At 36.7% G+C, this 13,772-nt stretch overlaps 1 long non-coding RNA gene across 1 annotated transcript in view; it reads right to left on the minus strand.

Moving 5' to 3' along the window:
- Nucleotides 1–13,772, minus strand: part of LOC140503121 (uncharacterized) — an 84,490-nt gene that overhangs the window by 56,015 nt on the left and 14,703 nt on the right. The window contains exon 2 of the long non-coding RNA XR_011966708.1: nucleotides 1,884–1,962. This is a non-coding gene — a long non-coding RNA (uncharacterized lncRNA). The remainder of the gene's footprint in view (nucleotides 1–1,883; nucleotides 1,963–13,772) is intronic.

Genomic DNA, 13,772 nt, shown 5'->3' on the forward strand with positions numbered 1-13,772 from the left:
GGATGGGTGAAGGAGTACATGATACAGTTACAGTGCTATTTCTTTGATTTTGAAAATTCTCCCTTTCTGAATGAACATCTTCAGATGTCTGAGAATCACTGAGACATTTGTGTCAAGTTATCTAGTTACAGGGCCAGTAAGGGGCAGTAGATAAAATGCTGGACCTAGAGGCTCTTCTTCTTGAGTTCAAATTCAGCCTCTGACACTTGTTAACTATATGACCCTAAGTGAGTCACTTAATCCTGTTTGCTTCAGATCCTCATCTATAAAACGAACTGGAGAAGGAAATGGCAAACTCTAGTGTCTTTGCCAAGAAAACCCCAGATGGGGTGATGAAAAGTCAGACTCAACTGAAGTGACTGAACAACAACAAAAACCTAGTTAAAGAAGTAGGAAATCATAGATTTGATACAGACAACAAAGATTATCTAGAAGCATGGAATCTCAGAGTTGCAGTGACCTCAGAAATTTTTGAATCTAATTCATACCTTAACAAAATTCCCATTAGGTAGCCACCCAACCTTCACTGGAAGACCTCTCAAGACTGGAACTATTTCCCCAACATGGTTTATTCTACTTTTAGAGAGCACTAATTGTTAAGAAAGTTTCCTTTGTGTGTGTGTATATATACATATATACATATATATGTATATATACACACACATACATATATATACACATACATATATACATATACATACACATGCATATATACACATACATATATACACATACTTATATATACATATATACTGATAATGTTTAATATAAAATTTTAGAATAATCTCTTTGTTCTCTCTGAAGTAAACTCAGAGAGTGCCTCTTCCTATGTCAGCAAAAGCCAGCCAAGGCCGACTCCACACTCCTTAAGGAGACCTTTAACCTAAGACACTATATCTTGAATAATAAGACTTTCCTTTGATGAATAATGAGACTTTCCTTTGATGAATCTTATTATCTATAGACACATACTATGTTATGAATAATGGGACTTTCCTTTGATCTATAGACATATACTATGTTATGGCATATTAATGATAAAGAAAATATAGACATCTTAGATCATAATTTCTATTGAACATTGTTTACGCTTTCCTATGTCAATTATCTGTTTAAGGGAGGAAGCCTACCACTTACTAGTGGTGGGGTTTCTTTCCTTATCACTGAGACATATGCTTACCCAGCTGGAATCCCAAGGCCTGACCAACATTACTTTGTTAATTGTCTTGTCTTACTAAATTTATGATTTGTTCAACTAGGAGAGTTCCTTTCTCATGGCAAAATGTATATAAGCCAGAAGATTTCTGCACTGGGTAGCCAGAACATTTCTGGCTCCATAATGCATTATGTTACTGTTGTCTTTAATAGGGAATTGATTAATTAATTAAATCATAAAATGTATGCGTTAGCCTGTTGCCTTTCTTTAACCAAGTTTTCAGGTCAACAATACCCATATATATAATTAAGAAAGTTTTCTTTTTATGTATTTCCAGTTACCCAGTTTTGCAACATTAGAGTTATCCTTTACTTCCCACTCTTTTCATTCCACATAGTGAATCATCATCCCTTCTAGTCAATTCTATCTCTGCAACATCCTTCATATCCATCCCCTTCTCTTACTCATGTAATCTCAAACTGAAATCACCTTTCTCTGACTGATACTCATTGCTCCTACTTCTGCCTTCTGTGACCAAGAACAAGCAGAATCCCTGTTGCTGAGATAATCTCAGAGTTCTAATTAGACAACTACCAAAGCAATGAACTCAAATGGATACTCATTTGCAATAACAAACTCACTTCCTTATAACACAACCCATTTTATTTTGGGATCTTGATAATTGTTAGAAAATGCCTCATTTTATTTCAGCAAGGATTTACTTTACCTTATTTTATTGATAGCTTTTGTTTTTAATCGCATTCATTTCCAAATGTATCTTCTTCCTTTCTTCAGCAAGCCACTCCCTGTAACAGAGAAGAAAGAAAAAAAGAAAGAAAGAAGGAAGGAAGGAAGAAAGGAAGGAAGGAAGGAAGGAAGGAAGGAAGGAAGGAAGGAAGGAAGGAAGGAAGGAAGGAAGGAAGGAAGGAAGGAAGGAAGGAAGGAAGGAAGGAAGGAAGGAAGAAAGAAAGAAAGAAAGAAAGAAAGAAAGAAAGAAAGAAAGAAAGAAAGAAAGAAAGAAAGAAAGAAAGAAAGAAAGAAAGAAAGAAAGAGAAAGAAAGAAGACAGGAGGAAGGAAGGAAGAAGGAGGAAGGGGAAAAATAGTTGAGTCAGTTTGGCCAAAACATCATCCACATATGAAAGTTCTTCATATTTCCACAACCACAGTACTTCCCCTGGGATGAGGAGGCATGGACTCAGGAAGGCTTGACTTCACATCTGACCTCAGACAATTGTACAACCTTATTAGCTGTGTGCAAATGGGCAAGTCACTTAACCTCTATCTACCTCAGTTTTCTCAACTATAAAATAATAATAGCCCATGCCTCACATGGTTGGAAAGATTAAATGAGATAATATTTATAAAGCTCTTGGCACAGTGCCTGGCAGATAGTAAGGAGGTGCTTCATAAATGCTTGTTTCCTTCCTTTCAAAGAAAAGAGGGAAGTGTGTTTTCTCTTCTTTGTGGTCAACAAACAATAATAACCAAGTACTTGGTATCAGACTCCGGGCTAGACACTGGGAGTATGCAAAGATACAGAATCTTCCTCTCTGTAACTTCAAGTCATTGGTTCTGGTTTTAGGGGTTGTAGCATCTGAGGTTGACCAGAAAAAGTCTAATTCTTCCTCCACATGTGAATGTTAGATATTTGAAAAGCATAAAGATGATTTGATTCTCCTAAGTCTTAATTTTTCCATGATAAACATCCCCAATTCTTTCAGTGCATCTTCATGTGATTTAACATAAACATTAGTCCCCTTAACGTCCCAAATGAGTTCCAGTTTACCAATGTACCTCTGAAAATGTAGCGCTCAGAAGTAAAGGCTACTCTGCAAACATAATCTAAACATGGCAGAGTATATTAGAATTATCATCTGCCTTATTCTGTATAGTATATTTCTACTGGTATTACCTCATATCATACTAATTTTCTGGGCTGCTGTTTTACTCTGTTAACCCAGAGTGAACTTGTAGTTACTTCCCTAAACCCCTCACATTTTTTCCCTCAGGAATTGTTCAATAGTCATATCTCTTCTATTCCATTCTTGTGTAGTCGACTTTTTGAACCTTAATGGAAGACTTGACAGTTATCCCTATTAGATTTTTCTCCTTAATGGATAGATATTAAGAATCCAAAGAAATCATAGATTTTGAGTTAGAAAAGATGTTAGAGGCTATTTAACTCAAATGCTTTGAAGATAAAGAAATGGAGAACCAGATGGATTCTATGACCTCTCAAGGTGCCAAAAGTAGGAAGTGGTTGAGTTAGGGCTCAAACCCCCTTCTTCTGACTCTAGACCTAACCCTCTTCCCACCACCACATTCTGTCCCTTTACCTAGAAAAACTTAGTTTCTAATCTAGAAAGAACTTTATGTAACAGTACCAAAGGGTGGGGTTGGGGGGTGGGGTAGGTTGGGAAAGCAGAAACACTAACCATAGTCATATGAAGAAAATTAAATGAGACAGAATAGGAAATGAATTCTGAAGGAGACTTTGAGGGATTAACTGGAATAGTATTTTTGTGCATTGAAATTAATTTAAATATAAAAAGCTACAAAGAAAATTTGCTTGTTTCTTCTGATGTTTCATTTTGAGTTTCTAATACAGAATTTATTTTTAAAGATCAGCCTTATTTTCATGTTTTGCCATGGCTAAAGAATTTGTCACCTATTAACCAATCTGCTGATGGTGAGTTTCCTTGTCCTTGGGGAAGCTGGCCCTTGAAAAACAGGCATGGTCTTCTATGAAGGCCTTGTTCAGAGCTGTCCTAGCTTACTAGAACCCGTGAGAGTTTACGTTCTACCTCCAGGCAGGGTCATCTCCATGTTACCATAAGTCATTTGATTAAGCTATCACTGCAAATATCTTAGAGAAGCATTACAGATACACAATGAGGCAGACTCAGAAATGAGGAAGAACAAAGCAGGTTGGATTGAATTTGGGAAAGTACTATGCTTTTGGGAATCTCAAGCTGTTCTCTAACATAAAAACCCATTTTAAAATGTTGATAGTCTCCCAGTGACACTGTTAATAGAATCAAAGCTGCAGTTGACCCAATGGAGAGACACGTAGTCTACTGTAACATATTGCCAAATATTTCTTGCCAACCAAAAGTATAGAAAACATTAAGGAAACATAGGAGTGGAAAAGGGCAAGCGATATAGCAAAAGTGAAAGATGCCAGGGATGTGCTGCAATCAGCTCTAAGCAAGGAGAGCTGATATTGAAATTTTCAGTGTGAATATCTCCACCTCGGAACTCAACAATGGCTACAAATAAGGGCCTGATTTGTTGTTTTGTTTATCGTCCAGACTTAAGAAAGTGTTAATCATGCAGATTAAACTTAAAAGTTTGTGTGCATACATTCTTCTCTTTCCCCTCCCCTCAACATGGTGGTTACACATTTACCAGTATGCCCTTGGGAATAACAAATAGAAACCTTAAATACTTACTGCTGTTCATATAATATTAAAAGACTCAACATTTTCTTAGCGGCAAGATGAGAGGGTTGAAAATGATGTCAAATATCCCTTCCGTCTCTAAGACCTATGATCTCAGTACTTTGCCAATAGATAGTTAAATGGAGTATTTATTAAGCATTTGTTATGTATTAAGCATTTGTTACTTAATGCACACTTAATATGTATTTACATGTTTTTAACATGCTTACATTCTAATAGTGGAAGACATTATATAAAAGGGAGTTGAAAAGCAGACAGGAGTGTTTATGGAAGTGTGAGGGTGTGGGGTGTGGATGGGGAGGTGAGGACCTGGGGTAGGGGGAAAATGTGGAGAAATTTTCCAGACCTCAAGGAGGGGTTCCTGAAGCCTCAAGACCACATGTGACCCTCTAGATCCTCAAGTGCGGCCCTTTGACTGAATCCAAATTTCACAGAACACATCGCCCCAGGTTCCCTACCCCTGGTTCAGGGAGTCATGAACTAGTCTGGGTTTGAAAAGAAGACTGGAGTGTGTGCTTCCTCAAATGGAAGTTTGGGGAGGATTGCTTAAGTCATAAGTAAAAATAAAATAAAAATTAAGAAGAAACGGGTCCTCTGAAGTACAAAGAAAGAAACAATAAGAAACATCCCAAGACGTGTAAATCCATTGAGCCAATCTCTCCAAACTTAAGGTTCATCCTGGGAATATATATATTGTACACTTTTGAAATCTGCACAAAATCTCTGAGGCCACTTTATTCTGCATTCCATCTGGTTTGTAAAGCACTTTTCTAAACCTGAAAATACTGTAAAAATCTAGCATTTCCCTTGACTGGAATGTAAAACTTTTCCAGGTTGATCAAACGTTTCAATGCTTGCACTGTGTAGCTATGGCCTTTGAGGAACTGAAGGCATATTCATGTCATGACTTAAGCAATAAGTGAAGGAAATATTTTCCCCTTAGTATTTAGTGCTCACTCCTTCCTTAAATTATCCTCTACTTACTTATCTGTGTACATATTTTATCCCCTAATGGAAGGTAAGCTCTTTAGAGGCAGGGTCAGTTTCTCTTTCCCACCTTTGTATCCCCACATAAGAAAGCATGGTACCTTGCATCTCACAAGCAATACTTGTTGGACTGTATTTAATTGGTATCCTAAAGCATGACTCCATTAAAGACTCTCCAGAGGACTGAAAAAAATCCTCCAGCTTCCAGATCCGACGAGCTTATTCCTAGGAAATAATGTATGGTGGAGATAATCTGGTTGCACATTTTTATTTACTAATGGCCTTTCTAGACATAAATAAAATCAAAATAGTTTTACCTACTATCTTCTGTGCAGGGTTCATTAGGAGATATGAAGCCTGGAGCTTTTTCAGATGATGTCGTATTCTATACTCCAAGTATTTATTAATTTGTATTGTTACATATGTTGTGGTGATTTTTTTTACTAGTTTCTACTAGAAGACTGTACCGCAATAGAAAAATGTCTTATGTAGACATTCACCTAAAGAAATGAAGAAGGCTAGCTTCATTAAGAAGACCATTACTGGCTTTTACAAATTCGTCAGGCTCTGATACCATTCCCCAGCTCCCTGTCCACAAAATGGCACCTGAAAGCTTTCTGAGGTTTGAGGAACATTTTGGATTGACTCTATTCCAGGTCAGCTTATGAGCCCCCACCAATGTTTCTTTTTTTTCTACCAGACCAAAACAAGAGACACATTAATTGATAGAAAAAGTCATTTAATTAAACAGAATAGCAAGATGAATAAAGCCTTTTCCTCCATCCGTACCCCCCACATTCAGGGGTATACTCTCCCACTGATTTCCACGACATTAGTAAGAGGAAAAACTTTTCAGTCAGAACATGTCGCCAGGAAACATATGCCAAGGAAGAAATATAAATAGCTAGGCAACATATATATATATATATATATATATATAAATATATATATATATATATACCTAGGACTATATCCCAATTCAAATGTATCTTGACTACTAAAATTGCCCCTTAATACTTTTCTGCTGAGTTATTGTTGAAATTGAATCATTCTCCATTTTGCTGCCACCATCTGACTGGTCCTCTGTGGAATTAGAGTTACCATACACCATTTTCTCCACAGAAAAGTGGTCACAGGTTTGGTGTGTGACCCATCATCTCAGGTTTTTTTTCAGCTTTTCTTTGAGTCAGATCCACAGCTGCATCCAGCCAACTATCAAAAGCGTGTAGATCATGTCTATATTTTGAGCTCATTTTCTTTTTTCCCAGAACAACTCCATCAAATCTATTGCTATTTGGGTTAGGGTGAAAAAATTCCTTTAAATTCTCATCATGTATTGTCTATTGACACTGCATCCATATAAATCACCCGAGAAACTTACTTACCAAAACTGGAGGAATACTGTAGAGTTGGGGACCTTCCTCTATTCTTGACAATACCAAAATTGCTACTCTCCCTTGATAGAAGTTAAAAAACAAAACAAAAAACTTTTAGAATTAGAAATAAATCTAAAGCTTTCATTGCTCTGGGGGCAGATTTGAAAAATATTTGTACTTATTAACTATCTATATTCCATAACCTCCACACACATGCAAAATGACAAAGTAGTTTTTTCTCTAAATTTTAGATATTTACATTTTGAAAATAGTCTTGAAAACTATACTAAAAAGAAAAATATCAATATCCACAAGGTTTTAGTGCTTCTCCCTGGCTCACAAAGGCAGATTCTGGATCCTGAGGTTATCAGAACCCAACTGATGAAGGTGGTAGTCATTTTGAAAAAACTCCCATGAACCATCATTATGAAATTGTAGAAGGATTTACATGGAAGGATGCAATGTGGGGATATAATCCTCCAAATTTCAAAATGTCCGTAAAAGCATATATCCACCTCAGGATAGTGTATCTTCAAGCACTTTCTGAACCATCAGTTTTAAATTAATGAATAACCTGGAGGTATTCCAGCTTGCAGTTCTGTGATTCCCTTTGCAGTCACAGAGAAGTGGAAAGGGGATAAATCTTCAGCTTGTCCACAAGCCTTAAGACAACTACCACAAGACTCCAGTTAACCTTGTTAGAGAAAGAATCCCATTCTCCTGCACACTGGGGAGAGAGGAAAGAGGCATTCCCTGAAATTAAATTATCTTCCTTCTTGATTTAAGTTAGGGCAAGACCTGGGGCTGGCGTCATTTTGATTTTAGCAGGTGAATAAATGGGGTGACTGAATGATTTCTTTGGGGTACTGACAGCCTGAGCAGCTGAACATGGGGGAGGGGGGAAATCATTCTATGTATGTGTGTATGTGTATGTATGTGTGTATAATATGTGTATATATATAATATATGTGTATGTATATATAGAATATATGTATATATGCTGATGTACACACATACACACACAACTTCAGAAGAAAACACTATTGAGGAATTTGTTTATAGAACCAGAGACTTGAAAAATCTACTTTTAAGGTATTGATATGTCAAAAATTTATGGTATTTATGATTGTAGGTAGGGTATAGGATATTCAAAGGAGAGTAGTGTCTTACTTGTCCCCTCTCTTCTTTGAAAACTATGCCTAGATGAATACTACCTCACTCTCAAATTAAATCCCAGAAAAACTGAAGAAATACTACTCATTGGGAAAGATGAAAGCAAAAGCCTCTTTTATTTTATCATAAGAATAGGTTCATCTGTCAGTTAAGGAGGACATTAATGCAACTCCAAAGGAGTTTAGTTGTCCAGCTTGCACAATGCACTTTTCATTCAGCCTTAAGAAGTCTGAGATCATATTTGTATATAATTTCACATTTCATGTGGGATAATTGGAGGCAATAAAATGGGGATAGTTCTATAGAGTGGGAACATTTCTGATTCTTGACATAATAAACAACCAGCAAAAGTAATCTGTAACCATTGCAAGAGTAATATTGGAAATCCAAATACTGGTTATGTGCCTTCATGCTTTTCATAATCTGTCAATACTTAAACCTAGGTAGTTCACAAATGCCACATTGTAATCAATGAAACAATTATGAAATTAATCAGCTTCTAACAGAGTTCTAACTATAAAGAGGAAAACTGACTGTCCCTCTCACTTCTAAATGAACTAATAAAAAGGATATTGATACATTTTGTTTCTACATAGAATGCAAACCACCATTGTACTTTCAATTAAAGCCTACAAAAAATACAATCCTTAAAAACAGTTAAAAAGGAAAACATCAAAGAGCAAGTGCAAATTGACAATCAATCAATCAATCAATCAATAGGCATTCAGAGGTGCCAGGAACTGTACTGATAATGCATTTTTGCTTGTGATTCATATAATTTTGTTTCTTAATGAGAAGATGGAAGATCTTCCCTACCCATTAATGGGCCTGGGAAGATTTGTAGGAAGGCACACACCTTTTGTTAATAAGGCCCTAATCCTCAAGGGTTGTGATGCTTTCTGTCTCTGAAAAATGTATAAGTACTCTGAGGTGAGATTTTTACTTTGGGGCTTAGTTTTGGAAGAAGGTTTGTGTTCCAGATAAGACTCGGGGAAGCTATTAAGCAGCCCCACCAGCTTTGAAAACTCAGATGTTGATGCTTCTGTCTCTGGTAACTATGTATGTATGTAATGGTCAGACAGTTGGATCTGTCGGTAGATCTATGTTGTACATGTTGTTTATGTCAGACAGTTGGAAACCATGTCTGTTGATTTTGATTTCTCTATATTTTCTATGAAGTTAAGGGTGCTGTCTTTTTCACCTGAACTATGTGCTTGATTAAAGTGATTGTTGACCCCTCAAAAGCTGTCTTTCTTTTTAGTAAAGCAGATCAAAGAGCCTGTGATAGCAGGTCCCCCTGTGTATGTTGGGGTCCTTGCTTTTACAACCAGATGCTAGGCATACAAAGACCCATACCTTGTTATCTTGTCAAGGTGATTGGAATAACTCATCTAATTGATCAGAGACTACCTGATCAACATCACCCCATCCCCATGAACATTAGTGAAATTTCCAGCAGAGTTGTCTTAATAGAGGACTGGTTGAGGTAAGAAGCCTTGTCAAAAAATAACCCCCTGGGCCTGGTGTTCTGGTGTATTATTGTTAATAATGTAATAATTGCAGCATAGCTCTTGCCTTCAGAGCAAGAAAGGAAACTTTTGTCCTGAGTCTCTCTATTGTAGCATGCATATGGTTTTTGCCTGGATCTCCAGCTGATCCTGTGTGTGTGTATATATACATATATATACACACACACACATACACACACACACACACACACACACACATACATATATATATAATTTTTTGTATACATTTGGTTGCATGTTGTCTGCCCCATTAGACAGTTAGTTCCTTGAGAGCAGGAGCTATTTTTCACCTTTCTTCATATCTGTAGTACTTCATACAATGCCAGGTACATCTTGTTCAGTCATTTTTCAGTCGTATTTGACTCTGTGATCCCATCTGGGATTTTCTTGGGAAAGATACTGGAGTGGTTTGCTATTTCCTTCTCCAGCTCATTTTCCAGATGAGGAAACTAAGGCAAACAGGGTTAAGTGACTTGCCCAGAGTCACACAATTAGTAAGTGTCAGAGACCATATTTGAACTAAGGAAGATGAGTCTTCCTGATTCCAGACCAGGCACTCTCTCCATTATGTCACCTAGCTGCCCCACCCAATTATGTGACAAGTATATTTTTCCTCTTTGACAACTAACATATGTATGTTTGAAGTGTTATAGGTTTGTTTCTGTCATGATTTGAATGGTAAGTATTTGAGATTTTGTGGGACTATTTCTTTAAAGTCTTACAACATTTCCCACATAAACTTTTATATCAAGGTGGCACAGCCCAGTCAGGAGTCAACAAAACTTCTCTTCCTGAATTCAAATCTGACCTTAGACATTTTACTAGCTGTGCAACCTTTGGCAATTCACTTAATCCTGTTTACACCAGTTTCTTCATCTGTAAAATGAACTGGAAAAGGAAATGGCAAAGTACTCAGTATCTTTGCTAAGAAAACCCCAAATGGGGTCACAAGGAGTCAGACATAAATTAAATATGTAAACAACAACAATTATTTTACAATTAGAGTTTCATAACTTTACATTTAGTTCTCATAATTATAGGTAGAATAATATTTCATAATTGTAATATATAATCTAAATTTTAATTTGGAGCTTTTGGAGGCAAAAGTTATCATTAGAGTTAATATAAACACAAAATGAAGAAATCTAATGGAATCGCATGAATAGTATATCAAATTACTCTGGGGGTTCACAATGCATTGTTGTTGGTTTTGTCGTTTTGTTTTTGGTTTAAAGAGGTTAGAGGAACAAAAATCATTGGGATCCATTACTCTAGTGCTGCTTAAAAACATTCAGAGAGGAGGACGCCACTGCTCCTCCAGGCATTCCAATCCACTCTGGGATAACTCTCACTGTTAGCAAGTTTATAACAGCAACACATGTCCCTTTGAAACTTCTACCCATTGCTTTCTGTTCTTTCCTCTAGTGCAAAACAGAATGAGTATAATTTTTCTTCCATATGATGAATAACAAAAAGACCTTGACTTCAGATAACATAAGCCCCTGAACTTTTACTGCTTTCTCACTAAACATACCCATATGTAGCATAGAGTTGTAAGAGTGTGCCTCTTTCACTTCAGCAAATTGATGCCATAAGAAGTGAGCCACAGAGATGATAAGCTTTAAGAGCACATACCACTCAGGCTATATTTATATTTAGCAGAAAATGAGTCCCTTTCAAGTGTAAATAGATAATTTTAAACCTTGTACAGGATATGAGACTATGAATGCTTCATTTGCATATAAAAAGTTTAATAAGAGAGATGATGAGCTTCTCCCAAGGACATGTATAGACTTTACCTTTTCCCCAGGCACTCATTTTCAAAAACCAATAAGAAAATCTGAGCTTTTACTAAAACTGGAGAATCTTGAACCCCAGATCTGTTTGATAATGATTGAGCAAATGGCCATTGCTTGGTTACAGCCCAGCCTGCTAAAATAAAGATTTGGCATCCAGAGAAAGAACTATGGAGTCTGAATGCAGTTTGAAGTATACTCTCTTTCTGTTTTATTTTGGGGTTTTTTCTTTCTCATAGTCTCTCCCATTCATTCTAATTCTTCTTTACTACATGACTAAATGTGAAAATATGTTTAATAAGAATGTATATGTAGAGCCTTTATCAGATTTCATGCCTGGTTTGGGGAGAAGGGAGAGAGGGGAAGCTTATGGAAGTGAATATTAAAAACTAAAATTAAATAAATTAATTTAAAGATGTTTATATGTAATTGGAAAATATTTAAGAAAATGAATTATATATTTTTTAAAAATTTAAAGATAAAAATTTGAGAAGTTTACTTGATAGTCATCATGAGTTAGGGTTAGGTCTCTACCCAAGGAGACCCGGTATTGAATCAGGAAGTCATTGAAAGGAAAGGCTAACCCTTGACTCTCCCAATTCCTGCCTGGGAAGTGACTAGACTCAAGAACTGAGGCTCAAAGGAGCAGAATTGGAAGGGATTTACCAATCCTTGGGTAGAAATCTCTGAAGAGCACAGAAGCATCACAGTAGATGATTACAGCTACATCTGAAGCTGGAGGTGGTAGATGCTACAACTGTCCACCAAAGAGCCAGCCCATAGAATCCAACAGATTAACCTATTCAACAGAGAGATCATGCCCTGTGAGAAACAAGTTCAGCTGAACAATCAGTCTAGCAGAGATCCTCCACACATCAATGAATTTCATAAGGGTTCTACAGAGAAAAGACATCAATGCCCTGAAGCTCTAGAGCTGAGCATGGTCATCTCCATGTGTTTCCTACAAGTATGCCTCACTACATTTGTATTTTAAGTTTGAGCCTATTTTCCTCACATACATAGCATGTGCATTTGTGGAAGAATGTACTCAGTCAGGTTTATAGGGAGAATGATTTATAATTACTGTTCTTGCTATGCCATTTGAGTAATTGCTTTTGCTAAGAGCTAAATGAGGCTATTGAATTATTGTTAATAGGAAGCACGCTGGTAGGGGCTTATGAGCTGTTGTTTTAAAAGAGTAGGAGATGCTCTCAGACTCAAAGTAGTTGCCCCTTTCAGGACCCAACCCATGAGTAAAAGTGCAAGTTGGGGCTTAGGAGAGTGAGGAGGAATGCTACAGGTATAAGGTCTTTTATCCTTCTGGTTTCCATCCTTTGGGTGTTCTTCACCTTAACAATGTCCATCCTATAATGTGGCACACAGAACAAACTGATTTCTCCAAGTATAGTTTGACCATGGCAGAGTACAGAGGGAGCATCCCACTTTATTCCTGGAAGCTATGCCCTAAATAGAGTCCTTCATTAGTCTACATTCAAGCAATCAGTATGTTCCTTGATGAAGACCCTAGGAACAGTACAGAAAAGTCACTAAATGAGAAACGATGTTTGTGTTTTTATTCAGTCATGACTTTGTTTACATTTGAAAATATCCAATTCCACAGAGTTTTAAGAATTGGCAACTGGGTGGTAAAATGGATGGAGCCCTGTACTCAGAGTCAGAAAGACCCAAATTAAAATCCAACCTCATCCACTTATTTATGAGTTATGTGACCCTGGTCAATCATTCTATCTCATTCAGTTTCCCCATCTGTAAAATGCGGATAATAATAGTACCTATCTCCCAGGATTATTGTAAAGATAAAATAAGGTAAGACTAGTAAAGGCTCTTTGCAAACCTTAAAAACACAACATGAACTCTGGTTAGCTAGTAGTAGTGATAGTAGTAGTAGTGGTGGTGGTGGTGGTGGTGGTGGTGGTGGTAGTGATGGTAGCAGTGGTAGTAATAGTAGTAGTAAAATTAATATTCTGAGATTCAATACTGGTAAAGCCTTTATTAATCCCTGTAGCTGCCAATATCATCCCCTTCATAATTCAAATTTTATGTATTTTGCCTTCAACTACATGAGTACTTATTTGTCTCTCCCAGATAGAATGTAAGGTTATTTTGGACAGAAATTATTTTTGCTTTTGTTGCAGCCTCTCCAATACCTAGCATATTATTAAGCACATTCAGGTACTTAATAGATGCTTATTGAATGATGAATTGACTGTCTGAAGAATGTAGAAATTCAGTGAGTTGCACAGGGTCATACAAATAGTAAGCACCAGAAGCA

The sequence above is a fragment of the Notamacropus eugenii genome, chromosome 5 (genome assembly GCF_028372415.1).
Source record: "Notamacropus eugenii isolate mMacEug1 chromosome 5, mMacEug1.pri_v2, whole genome shotgun sequence".
Taxonomy (NCBI): Eukaryota; Metazoa; Chordata; class Mammalia; order Diprotodontia; family Macropodidae; genus Notamacropus; species Notamacropus eugenii.